We start from the raw sequence: 24,945 nt of genomic DNA, 5'->3' as shown, positions 1-24,945 counted from the left end.
ATGGTTAGGGAAAATTTGTAATTCGTTTTGTTGGAAGTCATTGAGTTTTGTCATGGATGTGCATATGGACGCTTATGTGAGCCACACAACCGTGTTTTTGCTTGATGATGGAAGGCAAGCGTTCCAATAAAAAGATAACCAATTTAGTTTTGAAAAAATAGTGCAAGGCTATATGATCTTCAGGCATTGTCATGCATGTGTATATATACACTCATTCGAGTCATCTGGTCGTTTTTCTGTTACATTAAGACTAGGTGATGATTTCACTTTGGTCATTAATAAAACAAGATATTAAGATGAAGAAGGTTAGGGAAATTTTGTGAACTTATTTTGTTGGAAGTCATTAAGCTTTGTCATGGATGTGTATATGGACGCTTATGTGAGCCACACAACCGTGTTTTTGCTTGATGATGGAAAGCAAGCGTTCCAATAAAAAGATAACCAATTTCATTTTGAAAAAATAGTGCAAGGCTATGTGATCTTCAGGCATTGTCATGGATGTGTATATATACACTCATTCGAGTCATCTAGTCGTTTTTCTGTTACATTAAGACTAGGTGATGATTTCACTTTGATCATTAATAAAACAAGATATTAAGATGAAAATGGTTAGGGAAAATTTGTGAACTCTTTTGTTGGAAGTCATTAAGCTTGGTCATGGATGTGTATATGGACGCTTATGTGAGCCACACAACCGTGTTTTTGCTTGATGATGGAAGGCAATCATTCCAATAAAAAAATAACCAATTTCATTCGAAAAAATAATGCAAGGCTATGTGATCTTCAGGCATTGTCATGGATGTGTATATCTACACTCATTCGAGTCCTCTAGTCGTTTTTCTGTTACATTAAGACTAGGTGATGATTTCACTTTGATCATTAATAAAACAAGATATTAAGATGAAGATGGATAGGGAAAATTTGTGAACTCATTTGTTGGAAGTCATTAACCTTTGTCATGGATGTGTATATGGACGCTTATGTGAGCCACACAACCGTGTTTTTGCTTGATGATGGAAAGCAAGCGTTCCAATAAAAAGATAACCACTTTCATTTTGAAAAAATAGTGCAAGGCTATGTGATCTTCAGGCATTGTCATGGATGTGTATATATACACTCATTCGAGTCATCTAGTCGTTTTTGCTGTTACATTAAGACTAGGTGATGATTTCACTTTGATCATTAATAAAACAAGATATTAAGATGAAGATGGTTAGGGAAAATTTGTGAACTCATTTGTTGGAAGTCATTAAGCTTTGTCATGGATGTGTATATGGACGCTTATGTGAGCCTCACAACCGTGTTTTTGCTTGATGATGGAAAGCAAGCGTTCGAATAAAAAGATAACCAATTTCGATTTGAAAAAATAGTGCAAGGCTATGTGATCTTCAGGCATTGTCATGGATGTGTATATATACACTCATTCGAGTCATCTAGTCGTTTTTCTGTTACATTAAGACTAGGTGATGATTTCACTTTGATCATTAATAAACATTAATTTCACTTTGATCATTTCACTTTGATCATTAAGATGAAGATGGTTAGGGAAAATTTGTGAACTCATTTGTTGGAAGTCATTAAGCTTTGTCATGAATGTGGATATGGACGCTTATATGAGGCACACAACCGTGTTTTTGCTTGATGATGGAAGGCAATTGTTCCAATAAAAGGATAACCAATTTGGTTTTGAAAAAAAGTGCAAGGCTTTGTGATCTTCAGGCATTGTCATGGATGTGTATGTATACACTAATTCGAGTCACATAGTCGTTTTTCTGTTACAATAAGACTAGGTGATGATCTCACTTTGGTCATGAATAAATTAAGATAATAAGATGAAGATGGTCAGTGAAAAATTGTGAACTGATTTTGTCGGAGCTCATAAAGCTTCGGTATGGATTTGTATATGGACTTTTATATGAGCCACACAGCTGTGTTTGCTTTATGATGAAGATAATCGGGTAACGATAAATTTATCATAATTACTTGAAACTTGTTACAACTTAGTTAATTCAGAAGCAAGGCGTTAATTCGTATTTATTTTGTCCTCGTAATTCATTCCCAATAACTTTGTCTACTTTTTTTTGAACTTTTTCTAATTTTTTTTGATTGCTGTCATTATTTTTTGATTGTTGTTTTTGGAGTTTTGTTAAGTTTTAACTTTCTTCTTCGAGTGAGAAGGAATCAATAAGTAGCGCTATTGTGCAGGCTATCATGAGGATGAAGATTGGTTGTGGTTGGTTTTGTCTACCTCAAATGGAAGGTACATTTGGCTGCCATGTCTGATTTTTTTCAGTTTTTCTTTCGTTTTTAGATCTCATTATGACTTCATCTGAGAGAGACGCTTTCCCGAATTTCCCAATTGATTCAAGCCTGATAAACTGTGACAACACTAACAAAAGCAGCGCAGAGGCTCCACTCAGTTCAACAGACAAGACTCAGATCACCTTGAAAAAGTTATTTCCTTCTGCTTAATAAAATCAATAGTTTTCAAAGTGGGATGAATGCCTCAATAAAAGTGAAACAAAATTTTAAGTTTTAAGTAATGTTTAATTTTTCTAGGAAACGATCTCACAGTAGGTCTGAAGAAGCAAAGAAAAGAAGAGCCCAAATAAGCGAGTCGAGAAAGCGCCAGAAATTAAAACTAGATCTGCTTGCTGAAACAGCCAGACGAGAGACTGCTAATGGTTTCATGAACTACTTCCATGAGCAGTGGACTGAAGCGAATTCCAATCATAAAGAGGCCATGGAGAAGGTCGATGAGTTGAAAAGCAGGGTCTTGCATCAGGAGAAGACAATCGTTCTACTTCAAAAAAGCCGTAATCAGGTGAGTCTTTTATACCTTTGCAATTGCGTTACAATCTTGGTTTTGCTTGGACGATTAAATTGTTTTTTTTTACAAGAGCTCAAAATTAACATATGTTGTTATTTGTTCTGATAGGAATAAGTGAGTTGAGATTTTCGAACTTTCATAATTTTTTGAATGGATAAAATAATTATCGGCTTGATTTTGTTTAGAGTGAAAGTGTCCTTTGTGTTAAAAAATCAGGCAAAGAATTGAAGATGACAGCTGCGACCAATGATATTTGTGCCGGCAATGACGGCACAATTCAGAGAATGAATCTATCGCGTTCACTCCCCGAGCCAATTCATTTCAAATCTTTCAACATACAAGTAAACAGGAAATTCATAGGTCAGGGTAGATTTGGACGTATTGTGAAGTGTTCCTTTGCTAAAGTTCAAGCAGTAGTTAAAGAGTGTCCTCCGTTCTACAGCAGGGATTTGTATTTGGAAGCACAAATTGCTGCGTTGGTACTCCAAACCCCTAAATCGGAAGACCAGAATTTTTTCTTGGGCCTCTTTGGGCTGTTGAATGAATATCAGCTAGTTCTGGAATATTTCAATGGCGCATCAGTAACCGAGCACAGGGAAAAGAGCATGACAAATAACTGGTTAGCACGAGCAAACGAAACCCTTAAAGCTGTCCAGTTCTTGCACTCTAGAAACGTAAGTTGTTTGGGTCAAAATAATCGATTTTTTTATCATATCCTTTTTTCGAATCTAAATACTGGTCCCCACTTGAATTTTCGCAGCGTTCAATTAAATTTTTTTTAACATTTGAAATAAGTTATCGTTTCAGATCCTTCATCTAGACCTCCATTGTGGAAATGTGATGTACTCTGGGAATAGCACTAGAGTAATTGATTTTGGAAAAGCGACAGCCTTAGCCTATCCAATAACATACAAATTGACTCCCAAAATGAGAGAGAAGCACAATTTACAACACAGCCATGTAGAATGGGAATTGCGAAACTTGAGAGATGCAAAAACTGTTCCAGCTTCAGATGTTTTTAGCCTTGGTTATGTTTTTGACGAAATTGCTAGAACCTGCATTTGCTCTGAGGAAGAGAAGATGGTGGTTGGGTATCTCGCGTCACAGTGTTTGAAGAGAAGAGAAAATCGCGCTTCTATCAAGATGTTGCTTGGAAACCTAAAGGAAAAAAAAAGACTGCAAAGCTCGAAAGAGCTGTACAGCAATATGGCAGTAGTTGATCTATGTTCGGAATGAAACATGTGTCCTGATTTCATTTGTTCTTCCAACTCGAAAAACAATGATATGATAAGTTTCATTTGAACTTAAGCAACGTTTTTGATTAAAATTTCTTTGTTCGGTGTTTTTCTGCTGATGCAGTTTTGAGTCGATTGTACGCAATGGAAGAAATTATATTCTGTTAGTATATAGGATTTTCGAACGCCTGGTGTTGACAAAAAATAATTCAGTTTCCCAAACGCTTCCATTTTAAGGATGTGTAACCTTCAATAGTTTGATAAACTTTTTAAACAGCCGGCACGTTAGTGAAATTGAAGGAATTTGTTTATTACAGTCCATTTGTGTTAACAATTGCCTGATAGGTCTTTTTGAAGTAACCTAACTTAAATAATTTGATTGGTTTTTGAAAATTTTTTGTTGTTACAGATAGACTATGTCGCAAAACTCGAATCAATCATCACGACCTCAGCGCTGTAACAAAGGAATAAGTTCGCAGTCACGATATCTGGACGACGAAATTTTAATCAAAGAAGCAAAATTGTATACATGGGTGTTCTACTGCAAACACGATGAGCATGCTTTCACCCTCCCGTACAATAGTGTTCTCTGGCCGTCCTATTTGAATCTAGAAGCTAAATTGATGCTGAAGGAAAAAGAGCACGTTTCCTTTACAACTAGCGGAGACAAAACGTTCACAGCGTCGTTGGTGACTAAGATTGTCAATAATCGAGTTAAGGAAGCAACAGAGGTTGTACGCAATAAAGTTCAAGCCGCTGACAGAAGTCTGGTTGATATCACTTTTGAGTTAGTGCCTCTTAGCAAAATACAGTTTTTAGATTGTATCATAGACAAATGAAATTCTTGCGTAAAATTTCTTGTTCTTGGAGCTCAAAACGTTTTAAAAAACAACCAGAAACTATTTTGGGAGGTTTTTTTTTCAAGTTACAAAGTATAAAAGCTCCTAACTTTAAGCTAGGGTAAAGTTAGGGTCAAATTAGCGTCAAAATTTGGTCGTTCATGATCGCATTATCGGTCATTAATGAAGTTCTCAGCGGCAGATTCTAGTCTAAAGGCTATAGAAACCCAAATGTTTGTTGTTTACGGATTGCAAAAGAGCGAAACAACTGTACTAACTGGCTTTCAGTCAACATGTTCATATTGATCTTAGTGCAAGCATTTCTTTTGCTGGTATGATTAATGTTTGGTTTAAGGAGTCAGCCGAGAAGTGGGAATTCTGAAATGGAAGTGTCCTGTCACGCTGCCTCAAAGAAAACCGAGAGAATAGCTACACTGAAAGCCACTGAGACTCAACCGAAGAAAAGGTGCCGTTTTGACGAAGGAACCTTGGGGGAACCACAACAACCCTGCCTGCAGCTCGGCGAAATAACGACAGAAGTGGTTGGTTGCTTTTGGCATAGATGTTCCTGATGTAACTAGTTTTTCTGGCGTGAAGTTCCAAATATTTACCAGGATTTTTGCCATCATTGTTATATTTTTGAGTTTTCTGTAGAACGGCTCGACTCCAGGTGCTTCAATGGAGCCAACAGTGAACTCCAATAGCCTCAATATAGAACGAGTTGTGGAGATTTTTTCTTCAAAAATGGAAGAAATCACAAAAGAAAACGAAAAACATGCAGCTAAGATGCAGAAAGAGAACTCCAGGTTCCGCAAATGCCTTGGAGAAATGCTGCAGAAAAATTTTGCGAGAAAGAAAGTTGATCAAGTTGTGTGCGAGACAGTGGAAGATTGCGAGCCTCTGATGTTTGGTGAAGTCAACTTGATGACAGTTCCTGTTTTGGCTGGCCCATCAGTATTCGGACGAGCTATTGCCATTTTAATTTTTGGAAACGAACAAAATTGTTTGCTGATTAATAAAAGACTAGGGGTCAAAGTTGCTAGGAAAGACTGCCGTGAGTCCGTCGGTAAAGAAACTGAAGCAGTTTTTATTAGTAAGTATAGTTATTCTGAGAACAAAAGTGATCAGTCTGTTTTTCTGGCAACTATTTTTTTTTCAGCTTGCGTCAATCGGAAGTTTGGCAATGATCCTCATGCTTTGTCAGAAGCAGTGGGTGGAGCAAATCAGTTGGGACGTGAATTAAGGAAAAAGTATCCTCAGCTCGTCGTAAATCGACAATCACTATCGACAGCATAGCCGAATTGACAAGAAATATTTCTCTCCAATTAAACATTCTAAGTTGTTTATATCTTGGACCTTGATATTGGAATTGATCTTTCATTGTGTGCGTTTTGCTGTCACAATTTTTTTCCTTGCTAATAAATCACGTGAATTTTGTTCTTATGTCAAACTTTTTCAGAAAATTGAAACGCTCTCTGGCGAATTGAACTCCGAAATGGATTATTTATGGCCCGTTCAAAAAAAACGTAGAGTTTATATTGAGGATGACAGTGATGAGGAAGAAACTAATAATACGATTGACTTAACACAGAGTGCAATTCTAGATACTCCGGCGAAATCAAAGCTGTTCTCCTCGACGCCCATTCAAACGGCAGTAAATTCAGATGCAGGCGATTCGATTGAGAGCAAACTTGAAGCCAAATGGAACGGAGTCGTCAAAAGGCATGCAAGGGCGCTGAAAGAGATTAGGAAAATTGAGCGACAAAATAACAACGAGTTTTTGAGTGTCCTATCTCTACAGCTCACTGGTGAACAAATTGACGTTTGTAACGTACAAACAGAAGCAGTAATGTTTCAGAACAAAAATCTAATGGCCCTGAAAGCTGGAGCCGATCCTGGGCTATTTGGAAGGTTGCTCGGAAAAGAGATTTTTGGCAACAAATCTGAATGTTTGCTCAAATATCAAATGATTGGTCGGGAAAGGAATTATGGAAACTCCCGGCAACCCGTTGACAAAGAACTGGAACGTATTTTCGAAAAGGTGGTGAAATTGAAATACCCCCAGCAACCTGAATATGCATACTCTGAAGCACGCAAAGGAGCAAACGATATGGGAAACGATTTCCGTCGTAGGTTTCACAATGCTTCTAATGAGTAGATAATTGCAGCCTTGTATAGCATTTGTTTGTTTCGAATTCAAGTTTGTATTATCTGTTTTTAATCTTATCATCAGCAAATCTTGAGAATTTTTATGCCTTTTATTTTTCTGGTTCAGACTGAATTGATTCTACAGCTTAGTTGCACTGATAGCTGGGGATTTTAAAAGTCTTCTCGTAATTGTTTCAAAATGTCATTAATTGAGGTAATTTTCAGATCGTACCATGCATTCACAAAGCTCACTCTCGTCAGTCAAAGCTTTGCGATGTGAAATCTATGCTCAATGTGATGCAAATATAACATCGGCGTTATTTGAAAATAATGCGCGGCCCATTTCAACAATGGTTGAAAAAATCAAATGCGTGGAATACGAAAATTTCGTTCAAAACAACACGATGTACAAAAAAATTGATCAGCAGTTACGAAACTGTTATGATGATCTGGAAAAATCGTTGTTTGAAATAAGATTAGATCGATATGGAGGCTACGGGCTTTTTTACGCCGGAACAGAGCCCTTGTTGCCACAGATGTCTAATACGCCGGTTCCCTTAGTAAGAGCGTATCTCGAAAAAATTCCGTTGCACCATGAAAACGAATTTAAACAGATATCAATATTTGAAAGAACTGAGAGGTGTAAAAACCTGCGAATTATGGTGGGGTCTGTTCGTTTTGCCAATCACTCGTGTGAGCCAAACTGTTCCTATAGGATTTCGGAGCATAAATCTAAAAGTTGTGTAAGACTTGTAGTAGTCAAGCCAATAATGCCAGAAGATGAAGTAAATGTGTTCTACGGCTCCGATTTTTTCGGAAAAAATAACTGCGATTGTTCTTGTGATTTTTTTTGGCTTCACGGTTCGTCAGAATCTTCCTCTACTCAGCTTCCTGTTCCATCATTGATAACTTTGACTGCGAAAGCAACTTCATATCTACGAAACGCTCATCGGACGGCACGGATTAGGAAAGCTAGGGCGCCACATAATTCTGGGCCGTCTAACAAAAAAATTTTGCTCTCAGATTTGAGGAGTCAGGTTTCGAGTAGTAGTGAAGATTTCTCATCTGAAGACAGTTTTTTCGAGAATTGTTCTCCGCCCATTGGCGCAGCAAAGCAGTCCAACTATCTCACTGACATGTCTCCCACCTTTCGCTGCTTTGAAGAAATGTCTCCCATCCCTAAAGACAACAGAACATCATCCCCGAGACCATCCCTTCAAGGAAGTGTTTGTACACCAGAATTAAGTATATCGAACATACTTACTTCCGACTCTGAATTGAATGACTGCAACTCAGATAATTCTATTAGTAATTTTCAAGAAAACATCAGTGTTTCGAATGTTTTGGTCTGTGCTAATTCAATCATAGGACGTCATGCAACATCTGACGCAGAAGCAAGTGATTGGTTTAAATTGATTCGGAAGATTGCTAACGTCCCCAAAATTCCTAGCTACAAAACAATAAAAAGAAAAAGTCGTTTGTCTTCTAAGGAAAAAAAATGCCACGTCAAGCAGTGCGGCGATGGAGAAAAGTGGCAGTTAGATTTTGAGGTCGAGTTGAAGGAAATTGTTCAAGAAAACATTGAAAATATTTACCAGTACAATTTAGAACGAAACCCTATGACTGATATGAAACTTCCAGATTGTTTTGATCATCTTAAAAAACAATTGACAGTCTATTTAATTTTCAATTCTGATGGAGTAAAAGTCATCAAGTCAGATAATAGGCAAATGTGGCCGGTTTGGCTTGCGATTGCTAACTTGCCTCCAATAAAACGATCAATGTTCCTAAATATTGTTCTAGCTGTTCTATGGTTTGGAAACAACAAGCCAGACTGGTCAGTTTTACTTCCCGACTTTGAAGAAAGATTGAAAAATTTTCCTTGCAACGTACAATTTCAAGGTAAAGAATATTCTTTGCGGTTCAAATGTGTTTTGCTGGTGGCTGATTTACCAGCTCGTGCTTCATTACTCAATATGATTCAATTTAATGGAGCTTACGGCTGCAATGTATGTCTGGTTCAAACACAAGTAGACGAAGAAAAGGGAATCAGGTATTACCCGAACTTGTCGTTCAGAAGCAGAACAACAGAAATGCATAAAGATCACATAAAAGAAGTGCTGTCGATAAAATTAAATTCATACAAAGGTGTTAAAGGACCGAGCAAACTGTTAGATATAATAGATTTTTTGCCACTGACTGCTCCCTCAGATTGTATGCATCAAGTTTACCTGGGCGTTACAAAAGTTTTACTTCAAGTAATTGTCTCCAAATTGGCAAAAAGCAACCTGGTGAGAGTTCGAAGCATCATCGATGGAATTAAGGCAAGTATTTTTCATCATAGAGCTTGTTTTTGTAACATAAATGAAAAACCATTTCTAAAAGAAATAGTAGCTTACATGAAAATTTCTGTCACCCATTTGCAATCATCTGTTTTCCTTTTTTTCAGCTCACGAAAGATTTCAAAAGGCCTGTCAGGAAAATCAAAGACCTTGAATATTTCAAAGCCAATGAATTGAAAGTTTGGTTGCTCTACGTTGGACCTGTTATCTTTGAGGGCATCATAGATGAAGAGCTTTACACTCGTTTCATGATGTTCAGCTACTGTGTTCGTCTTCTAATGATTTCAGCAGAATATTGTGATGAAAGTCAAAGACTTCTAAAGTCCTACCTTGATAAGACAGAAACGGCGTATACGAAGACTGCTTTTTCCGCTAATTTGCATGCCGTCAGCCATCTTTCTGAACAAGTGAGAAATTTTGGGCCACTTTGGGTCTCTTCAGCAATGATGTTCGAATCGGCAAATTATCTTCTGAAATCGAAGTTTACTGGCACTGTTAATCATTTGCAGCTCATGATAGAACGATACATACGAAATAAAAAAAATCACAGAGCAGAAATTTGTACTGATTCACTTTTTGATTTATGTCATCAGCTGAGAAGAACTTCCAAATCTTTCAAAAAGAGTTATGTTAGTCCATTGACTGTGCCGGAGAGTTTGAGATCGTTTAATTCTTTTTCTAGTAACCAGAAGTTGAACTCGTGGGAGATAACATCCATTTTACATTCTAGCGATCGGGACAGTTACGTTTCATTTACAGAAGAGGGTTTTGAGGAATATGGACAGGTTCACGTTTTTTTTGTTCAGGATGGTGTTGAAATGGTATATATCAAGAAACTGGAAACTAAAACCTTATACAGGTGTGCAGATGCTAGAGTACGTGTCATTTCTTTTGTAACAGTAAATTTTAGCGATCGTTATGATGCAATGCCTTTAGCGTCTTTATCTGGTAAACTTTTACGAGTTGATGTGGGCGAAGCTGTATATCTAATACCTTTACTAAATGTGTTTGAACATGATTGAATGTGTTGTCGCCTAAATTTCTTATCAAGTTTATGCTGAATTATGCTTATGTTGGAAATATGGTTGGCAGTGCTCAGATGTATTTGCCTTTAAAAATTTTGAGCTATTATTTTGCCTCTCTTATATCTCTCTGTCTATTATTTTGGACTGAAGCTTATTTTCATACGTTATAGGTCGTTTTTTAATTTTGAAACTCTTCGTGTTTTTAACGAGGAAACGGTTACTTTTAATGAGGAAACGGTCCTACAGATCGTTACTTTACAAATGGAGTATAGGTATGCTATTCAGTCTGTGTAGTGCTTTACTAAATGCGCTGTTTACTTATTTCTGTTAACATAACGCGTGGAGAGATGGTTTTCAAATCTGAAAATTTTTTTTAGATTCCAAGATGCTACGTTTGTTATGTGTTATCTTTTAAATTGTTCAAAGAACTTATATATAAAGAGTTCCACAAAATTTGAAGCAATCATCTATCTGTATAGTGAGGCCCTTCTCCAAAATTGACTGCTCAAATCCCTGTATTTATCGAGATATGAAGTTTTTTGTCATTTTTCAAAAAGTTTTTAGAAAACACTATTTTTTTGGAAAAAAAAGTTAAAATTCCCAACGCTGTAGCTGCGGCTGTCAGATTACTCTAAAGACTTGCAATCCTTGATTCCAAATTGGACCGCTAAAATTTTTGTAGTTTTCGAGATGTCCTTTTGTTTTTTTATGGTTTTTCAAAGTTTAAAAATCCCGACACTATTGTTGGGTATTGAAAGAGTACTGAAGAATTGAAAATTTTGCGTCTGAATGTGTCTGCTCATTTGCATTTTGTTTTTGATTAAACTTGATTAAAAAGAACAGTAGAAAACGTGAAATCACGAACCCTGTAATTTGGGTGCTGTCTGAGTACACTGAAGGTATGCATATCTTTTTTTCCAATATTGCAGTTTTTTAATGAGTTGTTAAAAATCCGAAGACCTGAGGTGCGTTACACGCTAGTTTAATTTAGGGATTTCGCAGCGCAGTAAAAATTTTTCCTATTAGTCCAGTTCTTCTCAATTTTGTTGATTTGTATTAAGAAAATGTGCCAATATTGAATTTTTCACGAACTTCAAAGAGCTTTGAAGCCATCTTTTTTGAAATTCGAAAATTGATGTTTTTTCAAAAAAAAACAAAGCAATTTTTTTTCAGTCCCTCGGTGTTCATTGTGTCTTTTCCAACTGTCTCTTTGCAATATATAAATAGAAGCAGAAATTAATCAACCTTTCTGTATATATAAATTGTATGACCACCATTTTTTGATGGCGACAAAAAAAAGTAAATTTTTGTTTTGTTTTTTTTTTCAACTGCAAACCGAATTTTGTACTTGAACAAACACTTTCCAACAAATTTTTTTGCATGCAAAATTTAATTTTTTTTTGCGTGCATACTGTAGTCCTGAATACACAAAAATTGGATTTTTTCCGTTTCTCTGGATAACTTTCTTTAAAAACGCTAAAAGGCACCATTGGAGCGAATATGTACTAATCTTAAGGGGGTAGCGCGCGACGAAGAAACACAATCCCTTTCCTGCTGGTTGGCTAGGTTTTATGTTTAGTAGCTTGCAATGCTACGATTCCTTTGTATCGCAAGTGATGCGAGGCTCTGCTTTGCCTCCGTTGAATTATTATTTTTTTTGATGGTCATGATGTTTTTTGTATTGATAATTTTTCATATTTCTGAAATGCTTGTTTTGTTTTAGACAGTTTTATGAAATTTATTCAATCATCACCAGGTATGTTTTCCGGTGTCATCAGGTAAATTTTTTTGCATCAAATAATAATGTGCTTTGCTTAGGAACCAAATTTTTGCTCTGAACGGCGGAAAAAAGATTTTTACTACCAACGTCTTTGAGGTCGTTCAGAGCACTTTTTGGATGCCCACGAGAAAATTGAATTGATTTGATTATTCAGTTTCTATGTCGCGTCAAATATGGTTCTTTGTTAATCATATGTAGCGTCATATGTGTTTCCATGGTATCTTTTCTAGGGTTGATTTTTTACAGGGATAAAAAACAACAGGTGATTTTACGGCACTAATGAAAATTCTCGGAATTAAATGCAAATGAAATGAGAGATGGGAAAGAGTATGGGATGATGAGTGCCCTGGCAACACTGGTGGGGGGACTTAACACAACAGGATCGCATTCCTCCGCCACGCCCTACGCATTCATCACTCCCTACCCCCACCACCATCACCACAGTCTCTTCGGCGGCACCACTGTAGTCCCCACCCAGAACCCCACACGGGGGCAACAGCAGCACTAGCCCCACACACCCTCACAGACTACTACATAAACTACGCCACCATGTACAGCGACCCCTTCGGATCACATTATCACTCTTCGCTTACAATAGCTCAATTAAAAACGTCAAAATTTAGTTTTCTTTCGGTCAACATAAATTTTTTGAGTATTTTAATTTGAGTTTTCTAAAAATTGAGATTTTTTGTGAAAATCACCCTTCACACGCCATATGAAGTACAAAAGGATAGATTTCACTCCTCGTAACAAATTAATTACGGCAAAAAGCTTCGTTTAATCAATTTGGAACGATTTCTAATAGCGCGAAATATATCGTTCGCCAGGTTGGCCAAAATGGCAATCTTTAAACCCCATAATTTTATGAAAAATGATCACAGGTGAAATATCTTTTCAAATTTCAGCTCAATACAACAATACTTATCAATGATATTAAAGAACTCTGTCAAAAATGGCTAGTTAAAAAGTCTAAACATGTCTGAAGAAAAAAACCCACCCTGAGCACAAATATTTCATTGCTTTGGTTACGAAAGTCGGAGCAATGAAAAATTTTGACAGATTTTTTTCTTTCCATTTGAAAGGTCTCAAAATACTGAGTTCCTTTGCTATCAATTAAAAGCTTATTTTTTCTTTTTAACCTTACGACCAGCGAAGATTTGGCTCTCAGGTGTCAGACTTCTTTCCCATGTATAACTTTGTTCACAGAATGGTCAACTTGGAAGAAATGTTAAACATACTAAAGTACCACTCAAGGCTTGGTACCGCTTTCGAGTTTTGTTTCGATGTTTATTTAGCACTCATATGTCTTCTTAGATCAGTTTTCTTTAAATTAACTTTAATTCAGACGAAACCAAGACAAATATATAAAAATTTTTGAAAATCTTGCCATAGTTACTCTTGTGATAAACAAGGGTACTGCAATTGTCTTCTAGACTTTTTTCTCGTGAAATTTTTTCCTAAGATTCATCTGCTGGACCTATTTATCTATTGGGCCTGTTGCAACAGTTATTTTTTGTGCATGTTAACTGTTTAAACGAAATTTTGATCGAAGTTTGCATTTTGTGTTGGTTATACTTTTGATCGCTTGCTAAGTGATTAGTAACTTCAAATATAAAAATTTGCAGGTGGGGGGAAAAGGAAAAAGAGCCGTCATTTATTGTTCCGAGTACGCAAGCGGCGTTCGCAATCTGTATTGCCAGGGAGATTCTAATAGCGCGAAATATATCGTTCGCCAGGTTGGCCAAAATGGCAATCTTTAAACCCCATAATTTTATGAAAAATGATCACAGGTGAAATATCTTTTCAAATTTCAGCTCAATACAACAATACTTATCAATGATATTAAAGAACTCTGTCAAAAATGGCTAGTTAAAAAGTCTAAACATGTCTGAAGAAAAAAACCCACCCTGAGCACAAATATTTCATTGCTTTGGTTACGAAAGTCGGAGCAATGAAAAATTTTGACAGATTTTTTTCTTTCCATTTGAAAGGTCTCAAAATACTGAGTTCCTTTGCTATCAATTAAAAGCTTATTTTTTCTTTTTAACCTTACGACCAGCGAAGATTTGGCTCTCAGGTGTCAGACTTCTTTCCCATGTATAACTTTGTTCACAGAATGGTCAACTTGGAAGAAATGTTAAACATACTAAAGTACCACTCAAGGCTTGGTACCGCTTTCGAGTTTTGTTTCGATGTTTATTTAGCACTCATATGTCTTCTTAGATCAGTTTTCTTTAAATTAACTTTAATTCAGACGAAACCAAGACAAATATATAAAAATTTTTGAAAATCTTGCCATAGTTACTCTTGTGATAAACAAGGGTACTGCAATTGTCTTCTAGACTTTTTTCTCGTGAAATTTTTTCCTAAGATTCATCTGCTGGACCTATTTATCTATTGGGCCTGTTGCAACAGTTATTTTTTGTGCATGTTAACTGTTTAAACGAAATTTTGATCGAAGTTTGCATTTTGTGTTGGTTATACTTTTGATCGCTTGCTAAGTGATTAGTAACTTCAAATATAAAAATTTGCAGGTGGGGGGAAAAGGAAAAAGAGCCGTCATTTATTGTTCCGAGTACGCAAGCGGCGTTCGCAATCTGTATTGCCAGGGAGATTCTCTGTTTTAAAAAGCTGTCTGATTCTTAAATAGAAAACGACCAGGTCCATTGCTTTCCAATGCTGTGAAACTTGTTTCTAAATGGCAACGCAAGCAAATGACTCTCCTCGAAACTATGTTTATAAATTAATAAGATAATCAAGTTTTCAATATGCCTTTGTAAACTCCCTTTTTCTGGATTCTAACGTTGCATTTGCAATCACATCTCATTTTGTTGGATTTGAATACTGCTTACGCTTATAAAAAAACAATAAAAACCAAGGCTTTTTTTCCTTCCCCCCACCTCACACTAGCTTCAATATGTTAGTGTAACGAGTGGTATTACGAGGTTGAGTATGAAGAACAAATATGTCTGTTGTGGCCTTTTTTGTCTGTATGTGAATTTTCATAACAATCGGACAATGTGATCCACAAATTTGCATGTAAAAAGAAAAAAGAGCCAAAACCAAAAAACACTGCTCTTTTTAATCAACTCTTTTCAGACTCTTTTCCTCCTGCCCGCCTTTCAATTTCAATTTAAAAACCTACCTTGAAATTGTTATAATTCAATAAATTTTGGCATGGTGAACAATCTGTAGCAAGACTGCTCGTATCAGGGCGAAGCCTTGAAATTTCTGACTGACTTTTACGGTCTATCGAGCAATAATAACATGGAAAAAATAAGTGTAATGAATAAAACGAGATTTTTTTAAATTGAGATTTTTTGTGTAAATCATCCCCCCAAACGCCATAAGTGAAAAGTGATAGATTTTGCTCTTAATAACAAATAAATAATGGCAAATATGCTTCCTACAACCAATTATGAGTGATTTTTAGGACGGAATAAATCTCCGCTTACGCGTTAATAGCGCGATTTATATCGCACGTAAATTTTCCCAAATTGGCCAAAATATCAATTTTTAGACCCCCATAACTCTAGAAAAAAGATCACAGATAAATTATTTTTTCGAATTCAGGCTCAGAACAACAATATTTTTGATTGATATAAAAAACGGTTCGATTAAAAAAAAACGAAAATTGTCTGAAGAAAAAAACACCTGCAGCACAAACATTCAGTTACTTTCGTTACAAAAATCGGTTTAATAAAATTTTGACAACAAGCAATGAAAAGTTGCCTGGTGAACAAAATTCTCTATTTGAACGTGTTGTTGTTCTGACTTTTGAAGAAAACGGAATATTTATGCTCGGCGTGGTTTTTGCTCAGTCAATTTTTGCTCGTGGAAATTATAGTTTTCAACGAAAATTTCTTACAGCACTTTTAAAATATCGACTTTCTGAGTTCAATTTTAAAAAGATAATTTACCTCCGATTAGTTTTTGTGAAGATTCATCTGCTGGACCTATTTATCTATTAGGCCTGTTGCAACAGACATTTTTTGTGCATGTTAACATTTTAAACGAAATTTTGATCGAAGTTTGCATTTTGTGTTGGTTATACTTTTGATCGCTTGAAAAAATTTTCGTTGGATTTTTTCTTGTATTTTTTTTGCAGAATCTGTTTTTTAGTTTGCGACGATTTCGTTGTTTTGCAAGTGATGTGAAGCTCTGCTTTGCCTCTGTTGAATTGTTTTTGTTGATGGTAATTATTTTATTTTATGTTTTGATAATCTTTCATATTTCTGAAATGCTTGTTTTGTTTTAGACAGTTTTATGAAAATTATTCAACCATCACCAGGTATGTTTTCCGGTGTCATCAGGTAAAACTTTTTAAATCAGATAATAATGTGCTTTGCTTGGGAACCAAATTTTTGCTCTGAATGGCGGAAAAAAGATTTTTACTACCAACGTCTTTGAGGTCGTTCAGAGCACTTTTTGGATGCCCACGAGAATATTGAATTTATTTGATTATTCAGTTTCTATGTCGCGCCAAATATGGTTCTTTGTTAATCATATGTAGCGCCATATATGTTTCCATGGTATCCATACGTCGCGCCATGCATGGTACCATAGTAACCATACGTCGCGCCATGCATGATACCATAGTACCCATACATTGCAAGCTTCCATGGTGACATATAATTTATCAACCGCCCTAGTAAAAGTATCAATATTGTCCAATTGGAAGTCCCCCATACTTTAAAAAAAGTGGAATCATACGTCGCGTCATGCATGGAAAATGTGTTATTTTAACATAAAAATACGTCGGCAATTTTCCATGGCTTCCATGGAACCATGCATGGTGCGACGCATGGTTGCACATTTTGGTCAACCCGGGGCTTTCTTTAAACCCCGATATTTTCATAAAAATGATCACAGGTGAAATTTTGTTTCAAATCTGAGCTCAGGACAACAATACCTTGTTGAAGGACAAATGAAATGACAACTGCTAATTAAAAAGGCAAAATATGTCTGAAAAAGAAACACCCGAGTACAAATATTGCGTCATTTTCTTCGAAAAAAAAAACGGAAAAAAAGAAGCACGCACCAGGAAAAAACCTTTTCTGATTTCGATTCTGAAGAACAATTATTTGATCAAAACCTTCCAAAACTGCTTTAAAAGAGCTCTTCTGGCCTGTATTTTTTTTCTCAAAAATTTGGCTGTTGGTGCAAATTAGGAGTTTTTTAATGTTTCGGGAAGGCTTTATCGGCAGTTTTCGGAGTGCGTTAACAATTATTCTGCGTTAAAAATCAAAATTTATCATTTTGACATATATGCATGTCGGGTCAGCTTTCTGCGGTTTATGTTGCCTATCCATAGAAGCTGATATGGCCCTCTCACCATCCAAAGAGTCCGCCTTTGGTTCTATATTAAGCTGCTTGTGCGCCAGTGAATACTAATCTTGAAATTGGAGCTCGCAATCTTCCAAAAATGCCCAAAATGGCGTTTAAGGGCTAACTGTTCAAAAATTCAACTGCTGTTATGATTTTTTTTGCAAAACTTATAGTGTTTTGTGAGACCTCGGACACCCAGTTTTGTCAACCAAAAAATCGGACACCCAGTTTTGTCAATCCCACCGACGAGATCAGTTCTTATCGTCTAGCCATAAAATTGTAATGTCTCGAGAAAAAAATTAGAGCTGGCAGAATTGCTTCAATTTTTTTCGCACTTGTTCCTAAATCGCATGATAATGCAGCTATGGCAGAGAAGAAACACTAACCTGATAGTTTTTCATCCTTGTTGACAGCTGCAATTGCAGAAATCTAAATTGATCAAGCATCCATTTCAAATTTAAAGCTATTATGTGGTTAGTAATAAAATGCTTGTCAATTTGGTCAATTTAGCAAAACGAAGGTTGGCTAAGTGGCTTCAAAATTGCGATTGATTTGTCAGATTTCATGAAAAAGCCATAAAAAGTGAATGTAGACTTCAAATTTGTAATTAAAATGAGCAAAATGCAAAGAAGCTTACAAAGTGGATTTGAATATTGATGCGCACTATGAGAGATGAAACCACGTTTTTAAATGTGAACGTAGCCAAATAATTCATTTTTATTATCCATATATTTTCGCTTATTTTTTTTCTAAATCGATGGCGCTTTTAGTCGAGTCTAATGTCATGCTTCATTGAGATGTAACAAAAGGTTTTCTGAAACGACCAAACTTACAATTTCGCCTTCTTCGATGCATTATTAAAAACTATAAATACTTGTGAATCATAAAAAATGGAAGTATCCATCTCGTTAATCAGTAACGCCTTTTTTGCCTGTTTTTTTAAATTTTGCCTGCGGAGCAGAAAATTTGATCAAAAACGGGTCTTTTTAGTGATTTGCGAGAGCTCGGAAAATCATTTTGGTCGAACTAAAACAAAAAAATGGTCGACAAAATTTTCAGAGCTTTTTGAAAATACGCCCCTCCTCGAGAAAATCTTAGATCCGCACCTGTTCTTAATTATTTCCCCGTTGGTCCTAAGTAACAACTTTCCATGCACACAATGAAATAATAAAACGGTTAAGCATATGAGAATTTTAGACCTAATTTTAGAACGAATTACTCCTTTTGCATAAGGAGGGGAGATAGTGAAAGAAACCCAAAGGTTTTCTTTCCCTTCTTCCTAATCGGTTTTGAAGGGTATCGCTGAAAAAAAGTCGAAGAAGAGTGACCGTAAATGTTTTTGGCACACAGAAACTGAAAAACAGTAGTCCGTAAAAAATACAATCACTAATGACCAGTGCATTTTTTGAAATGGAGTTATTGTCAAAATGAGTTTTTGAAACTAACACAGGCATGGTTATTATTGTTCACGTATCTGCAAGGGTTTGCACTCCGGGTTTTGCTGAGAATATCAAAATATAAATGCCCGGACGGCATTTAATATGTTACAGTTTTTGTTTTGGATTCCGAGTACAAACGTTGAGAGGGAATCCACAGACAAAGCACCCCAGTTTTAGTGGATGTTTCAAAATTTCCCGAGTTGGCATAGTGGCGCTCCGGGTAGTGATGGTGCCCAGCAATCAAATGACTGCTGATTCAATCGCACATGCGTTTGCAAGGAAGAGTATGTTTTTGCTCTTTCACCTATGTTCTTTCACGACAAGGCATGAAAGAAAAATGAAATATTAGAACGCATGAATGAAAAAAGAAATCATTTGCAGAGTTTCGCGCACTTTTCTGGGCTCTTTCACATTTTTCCGGGCTCTTTCACAATTTTCCTGGCTCTTTCACAATTTTTCGGCATCTTTCCCTCAGAAAGAGCAAAAACATACTCTTCAACAGTTAGAACATAGTTGAAGATGGCCTCGGTCGAAAGAGCCGCACTCGGGCACTTTGTGCCCTCAAGCCGGGCTCGTTTTCCCTGGTTCTTGCATATCATAGCTTATACATAAAGGGTGCTGAATATATGAGCTCGTCAACCTAAAAAATTAACCTACGAGTTAGGCCTTCGGGCTGGTTGACTAAAAAAAGTTCGATTGAAAGAGCACTTTTCTTGGAAAACGAACAAACAGGCAAACAACACTTGATAAAGATAACCCTATGAAATAGTTCACAAAAACATGATAAAGAAAAAGTTGGCGACTTCCATACCTACATAGTTTACCAACCGAGTTTGTCATTTTCAACGCAAAACACTTTTTTTTGCAAGTTTTGATTCACAAACTTTTTTTACAAAACTTTTTTTCAAACTCAGAATTTTAAAGAAAACAGTAGGAATGGCTTGTTGCCTTGGTTTGGGTCAAATTTAGTCAAAGTTTAAGCAAAAACCCTAATTAGCCCATTTTGAGGAGCAAACTTTCCAAAACATTTTTTTCAACAGCTCATTGTTATTTTTTTAATACATACCTTAAAAATCGCTCTTTTCTAGTTTTGGTGTTACTTTGCTAACAAATATGGCCATTTTTGAAAACTTGCGATTCGGCTGAGTTGTTTCCTCCTTAGTTTTTATAAAATGTTCTATTTTACTACTTAGTTATGTACAGGAAATGTACAATTGCTTAAAGAAAAAAAAAGATTAAAAAAAGTGTGAATTAAAACGCGTGTTCTGAAACTAACACAAACTAGCAAAGAGCGACCAATAGTCGAGTCATGCAATGTGTTGACTTGCATCTAAATAATACCCCGGTCATAACAACTTAACTATAAAACCAATCACAACCTTCCCCAACGAAAAAAATTAAAAATTTACAATTAAACTATATAATTCTTTATAAAGTATTCTTTTCAAAGAAGGAACAAAATTTACAAACTGCACCATATACAAGTAGAAGGCCAGAAAGAAATGATGAAATTTACAATTAAAATTTTGGAATGTAGAAATGTGCAAATGGGTGAATATAAAGAATTTACAAAGATGATATCTACTCAAGAAAACAAACCTTTTTCGCAAAATGTATATCAAAACTTTACAAAAAAAACCTACTAAGAGAATTTAAAAAATCCAAACTAAATTCAGTTAGGCAAAAAGAGAAAATAAAATACTGAGCGTCTTCACTTGACTTTTTAATCGGTTTTGTCTAAGTGATTTTGAGTTCTGTGTCAATCGTTGAAGATATTTCACTAATGTCGTCAGTATCTTGAATTGGATAATCCAACAGGAGTTGGGGTTTAGATATCGATCCGCTGGGTGAGATTGAAAGGGTATTCTGTAAAGGGTCTGGCTAGCTCGCTCAGATCGGATGGATTTTTGCAAAAACCAAGTTCGAGTGGTTTCAGCGACTAGAGTGTGTCTCGTAGGAAGGTCCACCGACGGTGTTAAGAAATCTGATGGGAAAATATAAAAAAAAATTGACCAACGGAGAAGTATGTGAATCGTCTTCTTATTTATTAAACCCGTGATTTCTAAAACGCTGACTAAAGTCTTAGTTCACCGAAGAAACTAGGAGGGGCCACGTTTCCTTGAGGTCTAGACGGTCTTGGTTGGTGTTCCGCTGGGTAAGGGTCTTTTTGGGTACTGTCTAGTTTGATAAAATTACTTTTGAAAGCAGCTCCGAGCCAAGTAGATGGTAGGTCCAAAATGAAAGGAGTACCGCGGGTCCACACCGTTGTGTAGGCTTTGGGAGGGAAGATTCGCTACATGTAACATTTATTCCATAGTTAGGACCTGACATGGCGTCCTGACTGAAAGGCATGTTATGTTTACTGCGTCGTCGAAATAGTCCTCGGTTATCCCGCCTCATGGATTTAATTTTAGAGAAGGAGAACGTGAAGTGTTTTGTTGAGACTCTTGTATCAATACTAATTCTGTGGTCGGCTGATGGGCTCTTGGCGTTATGGCCGTTTTGACTGCGCCCTGCTTGGTCTGAGTGTGTTCTCTCCCGATGGTCTTCTTCCGAGATGACAATTTCCTTTTCCTGCTAAACTCGAAGGTTCAGTAAGATTTCTCCTACTGAGTGTAGGTTTATTTACGATTTTATTGGGACCGGAAAGCAATTTTCTTTGGTTTGCTCAGTCAGATTTACGCAAGACGTGGCCGTTATCAAGCGTAATTGCCTGGTCCGAGGAGTCGATAATGTTGTCCATTACCAAGTTAAAATAGGGTTGCCCAATTATCCTGTTAACCGCCCTCATTTAATATTTAGCTCCAGAGGCTAACTTCTTCTTAGATCTGCCAATTTCGCCGGTTCTTGTCAGGTTAGTCGGGGGAGTCACTGAGTGAGTTAGGGCTAAAGATAGGTTGTCCCTGAGTCCGTCTGAGCTGCCATGTCAGCGTTCTTGTAGCCGTCTTCTGCTCCGTCGTGCAATTCCCAATTCTTTGCCCGCTGATCCGATTTGATAGAATTTCTTTTATCTAAACGGTAATCAAAAGAAATCAAGTTTATCTATCTGGTGTTTGCAGTTCTAATAAAGTTTTTCTTGAATTGGGTGTCCACTCTATTGAAGGTTGCTTTGTTATTCTGAGGTTCCAGATAATTTTTTTGATCGAGGAATATAAAAAAGGCTTTGGTAACTCGAATGACATGGCTAATTGTTTAGATTTCACAGCATATACAAATTTTTCCGTTAGAACTATGATCTGGAATTGTACATCAGATATTTTCAATGTTGATTTTTTCACAAAAAAAGTTTAAAATCGGGAGATAAGAAACAGGACTCTTGGTCTACTCTAAATTTTCTTGGAAATCCGTGAAGACGACAGTTATCGTTTAAAAAAAACATAATGGAGTTTTTGAGGTCGTGTTTTTGCTTACTATCTTAGCGGGAAATTTGCTGAAGCGATCAATGCAGAGAAGGACGTATTTTTTGTTCCCCAAAAAGCGTTCAACGGTCCGGCGATGTCCAAATTTAGCTCCTCGTTCGCATACAAAAACGTGGGAAGCTTAGTCGTGTGATTCACTCCTAGCAAAACTTTGAGGTTCTTACCTGCTTTCAGGCACTGGTTACATGGCTTCCCGTGGTGATATACCCCCCAAAAGTATTCTGCTAAAAGTTTCATTCCAAATTGGCCGGGATGGGTTGCATGTAACATCGAGTTGGAGGTTCCCGAATAGCTGCTGGCACGACAAGCTTGTTTTCCATGAATAGGAGATCGTCTTTCATATGGAGGACTTTTTCGTAGTTTTTCATGTAGGTTTCGTGAATCCCCATTGGTCTACCATTTCTGATTGTGCCGGTTAGTTCCCACATAATCTTGTCGTCTTTTGTCATGATCTGCAAGAGTTTCTTAGAGCAATGCTCCTCCGGAATTATAGTAGCGGAGAGAGTTAATACAGGGTTCGGTTTATACTTTTTCGAAAGGTTCGCATGATCATTTGAGAGGTGGTCATTTTTGAATTTTAGAGCTATACTTTGTTCTTTAGAGCTATAGTTTGAACTTTCAGCGACCGATGGTTTATGAGGGGGGAGGGGTAGTGTGAGGGGGGTAAAACTTTGCCAGACGGTAATCTAGATAGAAGGTCGGTAAAACCCTTGTCTTTCCACGGAAGATAGGAGATTTTAAAATCAAAAAGCACCAGTCTATTTACCCAACGGGTTAATCTGCTATGCAGAGATTTTTGCGATGAATGGCTTAACGGGACGAAAGTAAGGCTTAATAATCTGCAAAATTTCCTATCAGAGAAAAGTTTCTGAAAAAGTCTGAGGCCCATACTACACCCAATAACTCTAGTTTATTGCTGGAATACTTCGTTTTGTGATTATATAAGAATATCGAGGCAAATCCGATCGTTTTTCACAGTCCCCTTTGAAATTGTCGCGCCCATACCGCTATAAGCAACGTCGATTTTTAATCTCGTTTTTTCTGTAATGTGAAAGTGGCTGTTTTCTGTTATGTTTACATATTCTGGTTCAGTTTTTCAAAAGCTATTGAACGATTTTACTCTGAGTTCAGTTTTTCAAAAGCTTTTTAATGGTTATTATCCAAGTGTTAACCTGACTTCATTTTTTGGAGGGGACGAAGGAGAAGCTCAAAGTAGAAAGGTTTTGAACAAGTTTTACATATTGAGTTTGTGAGCCAAAGAACGATCGTAATTCAAAAACTATTTTAGTGATTGAAAGGATTATGATAGCGTCGACTTTGTTACCAACGATCGTACTCCATCTCCAGAAATTCCACGAGCCTAACCATTCTATTTCTTTTTGACAAAATTTCGCACTTTTCCCCTTTTCCCTTTTCAGCACAATATTGATCTTGTCTAGGGTTGTCAGAACTCTATTTGCATTTGATTTATGTTCATCTAGAGATCCTTTCGAAGCAACCAGAATGTCCTCTATGTAGCTATTTGTACACGGTATATTCTTTAAAAAAGAGTCCATGACTCGTTTAAACTCATTGGGCATGTCGCCCAGGCTGTTAAAACTGGTGAAAAATTGATACGTGCCCATTGTTTCAAAGCCCACAATGTTGAAGTTACACTAATTGCATGTATTTTTTGCAAAATTTAAGTTGACTATGCAAATTTTTGAAGTCTAAGTTGTTAAACTAGACCAGCCCAATGGGATTTTCCAAAAATTGTTTAGCAACGTTGTCTAGCACCAGGTTAATCAAGCCATCCTATTCTTTTTTTATAACGATCGGATCAACTAAAACAATCCTTGTCGCATTTCTCTAATTTTACAAGGTGACCTTCGGTCTCCATTCTTTTCAGCTCTTCACGTACACCCGAGAGTAGATGCAGAGGAACACTTCTTCCTTTTGCCTGGACCGATTCAAACGATGAGTGGAAATGGGTTACCTTATGATCGTTCGGAAATTTCCCAACTCTGGTAAATAGCTCTTTAAAATTGTTGAAATATTGTTCAGACGAAATTTTTTTTTCGACCTACTCCTCCATGGTGGCTGGCTGACTGAACATATTGGCTGGGGACCTTTTTTCTGATTGACTTCGATTTCTAGCCTAGGTAGTTTATCTTTCCCAGTACGTTGCGTTCGTGTCTCCTCTAGTAATGAAAAACGGCGTTTGTTCACAAATCCGCCCAATGGATTGGGTCTTGTTGATTATTTTCGCCAGGATGTTGATTGGGTTATCTGCGAAACCGCAGTATAAACCTCTGATCCTTTCTCCACTGGGTATTTTTTCAGGTTGGAGTATTTGATTTTAAAATTGTGTAATACATACTTCAGGCTCGCGGACTCTACAGGACTATTCATATTTACAATCATCTCCCATCCCAATCCTATGTTCAAGCGTTTCTTAGTTTCCAGCCCGTTCTCTTCGTAAATAGTTTTAATGCTCAACACCGAAAAATCTTCATGTCCATCGTCATTCCAAGCGTTTAACACTCCACACAATTCTTGATCATCGCTGCAGGAATTCTCC

The sequence above is a fragment of the Symsagittifera roscoffensis genome, chromosome 2 (genome assembly GCF_963678635.1).
Source record: "Symsagittifera roscoffensis chromosome 2, txSymRosc1.1, whole genome shotgun sequence".
NCBI lineage: Eukaryota > Metazoa > Xenacoelomorpha > Acoela > Convolutidae > Symsagittifera > Symsagittifera roscoffensis.
Note: the sequence above shows the minus strand (reverse complement) of the source record.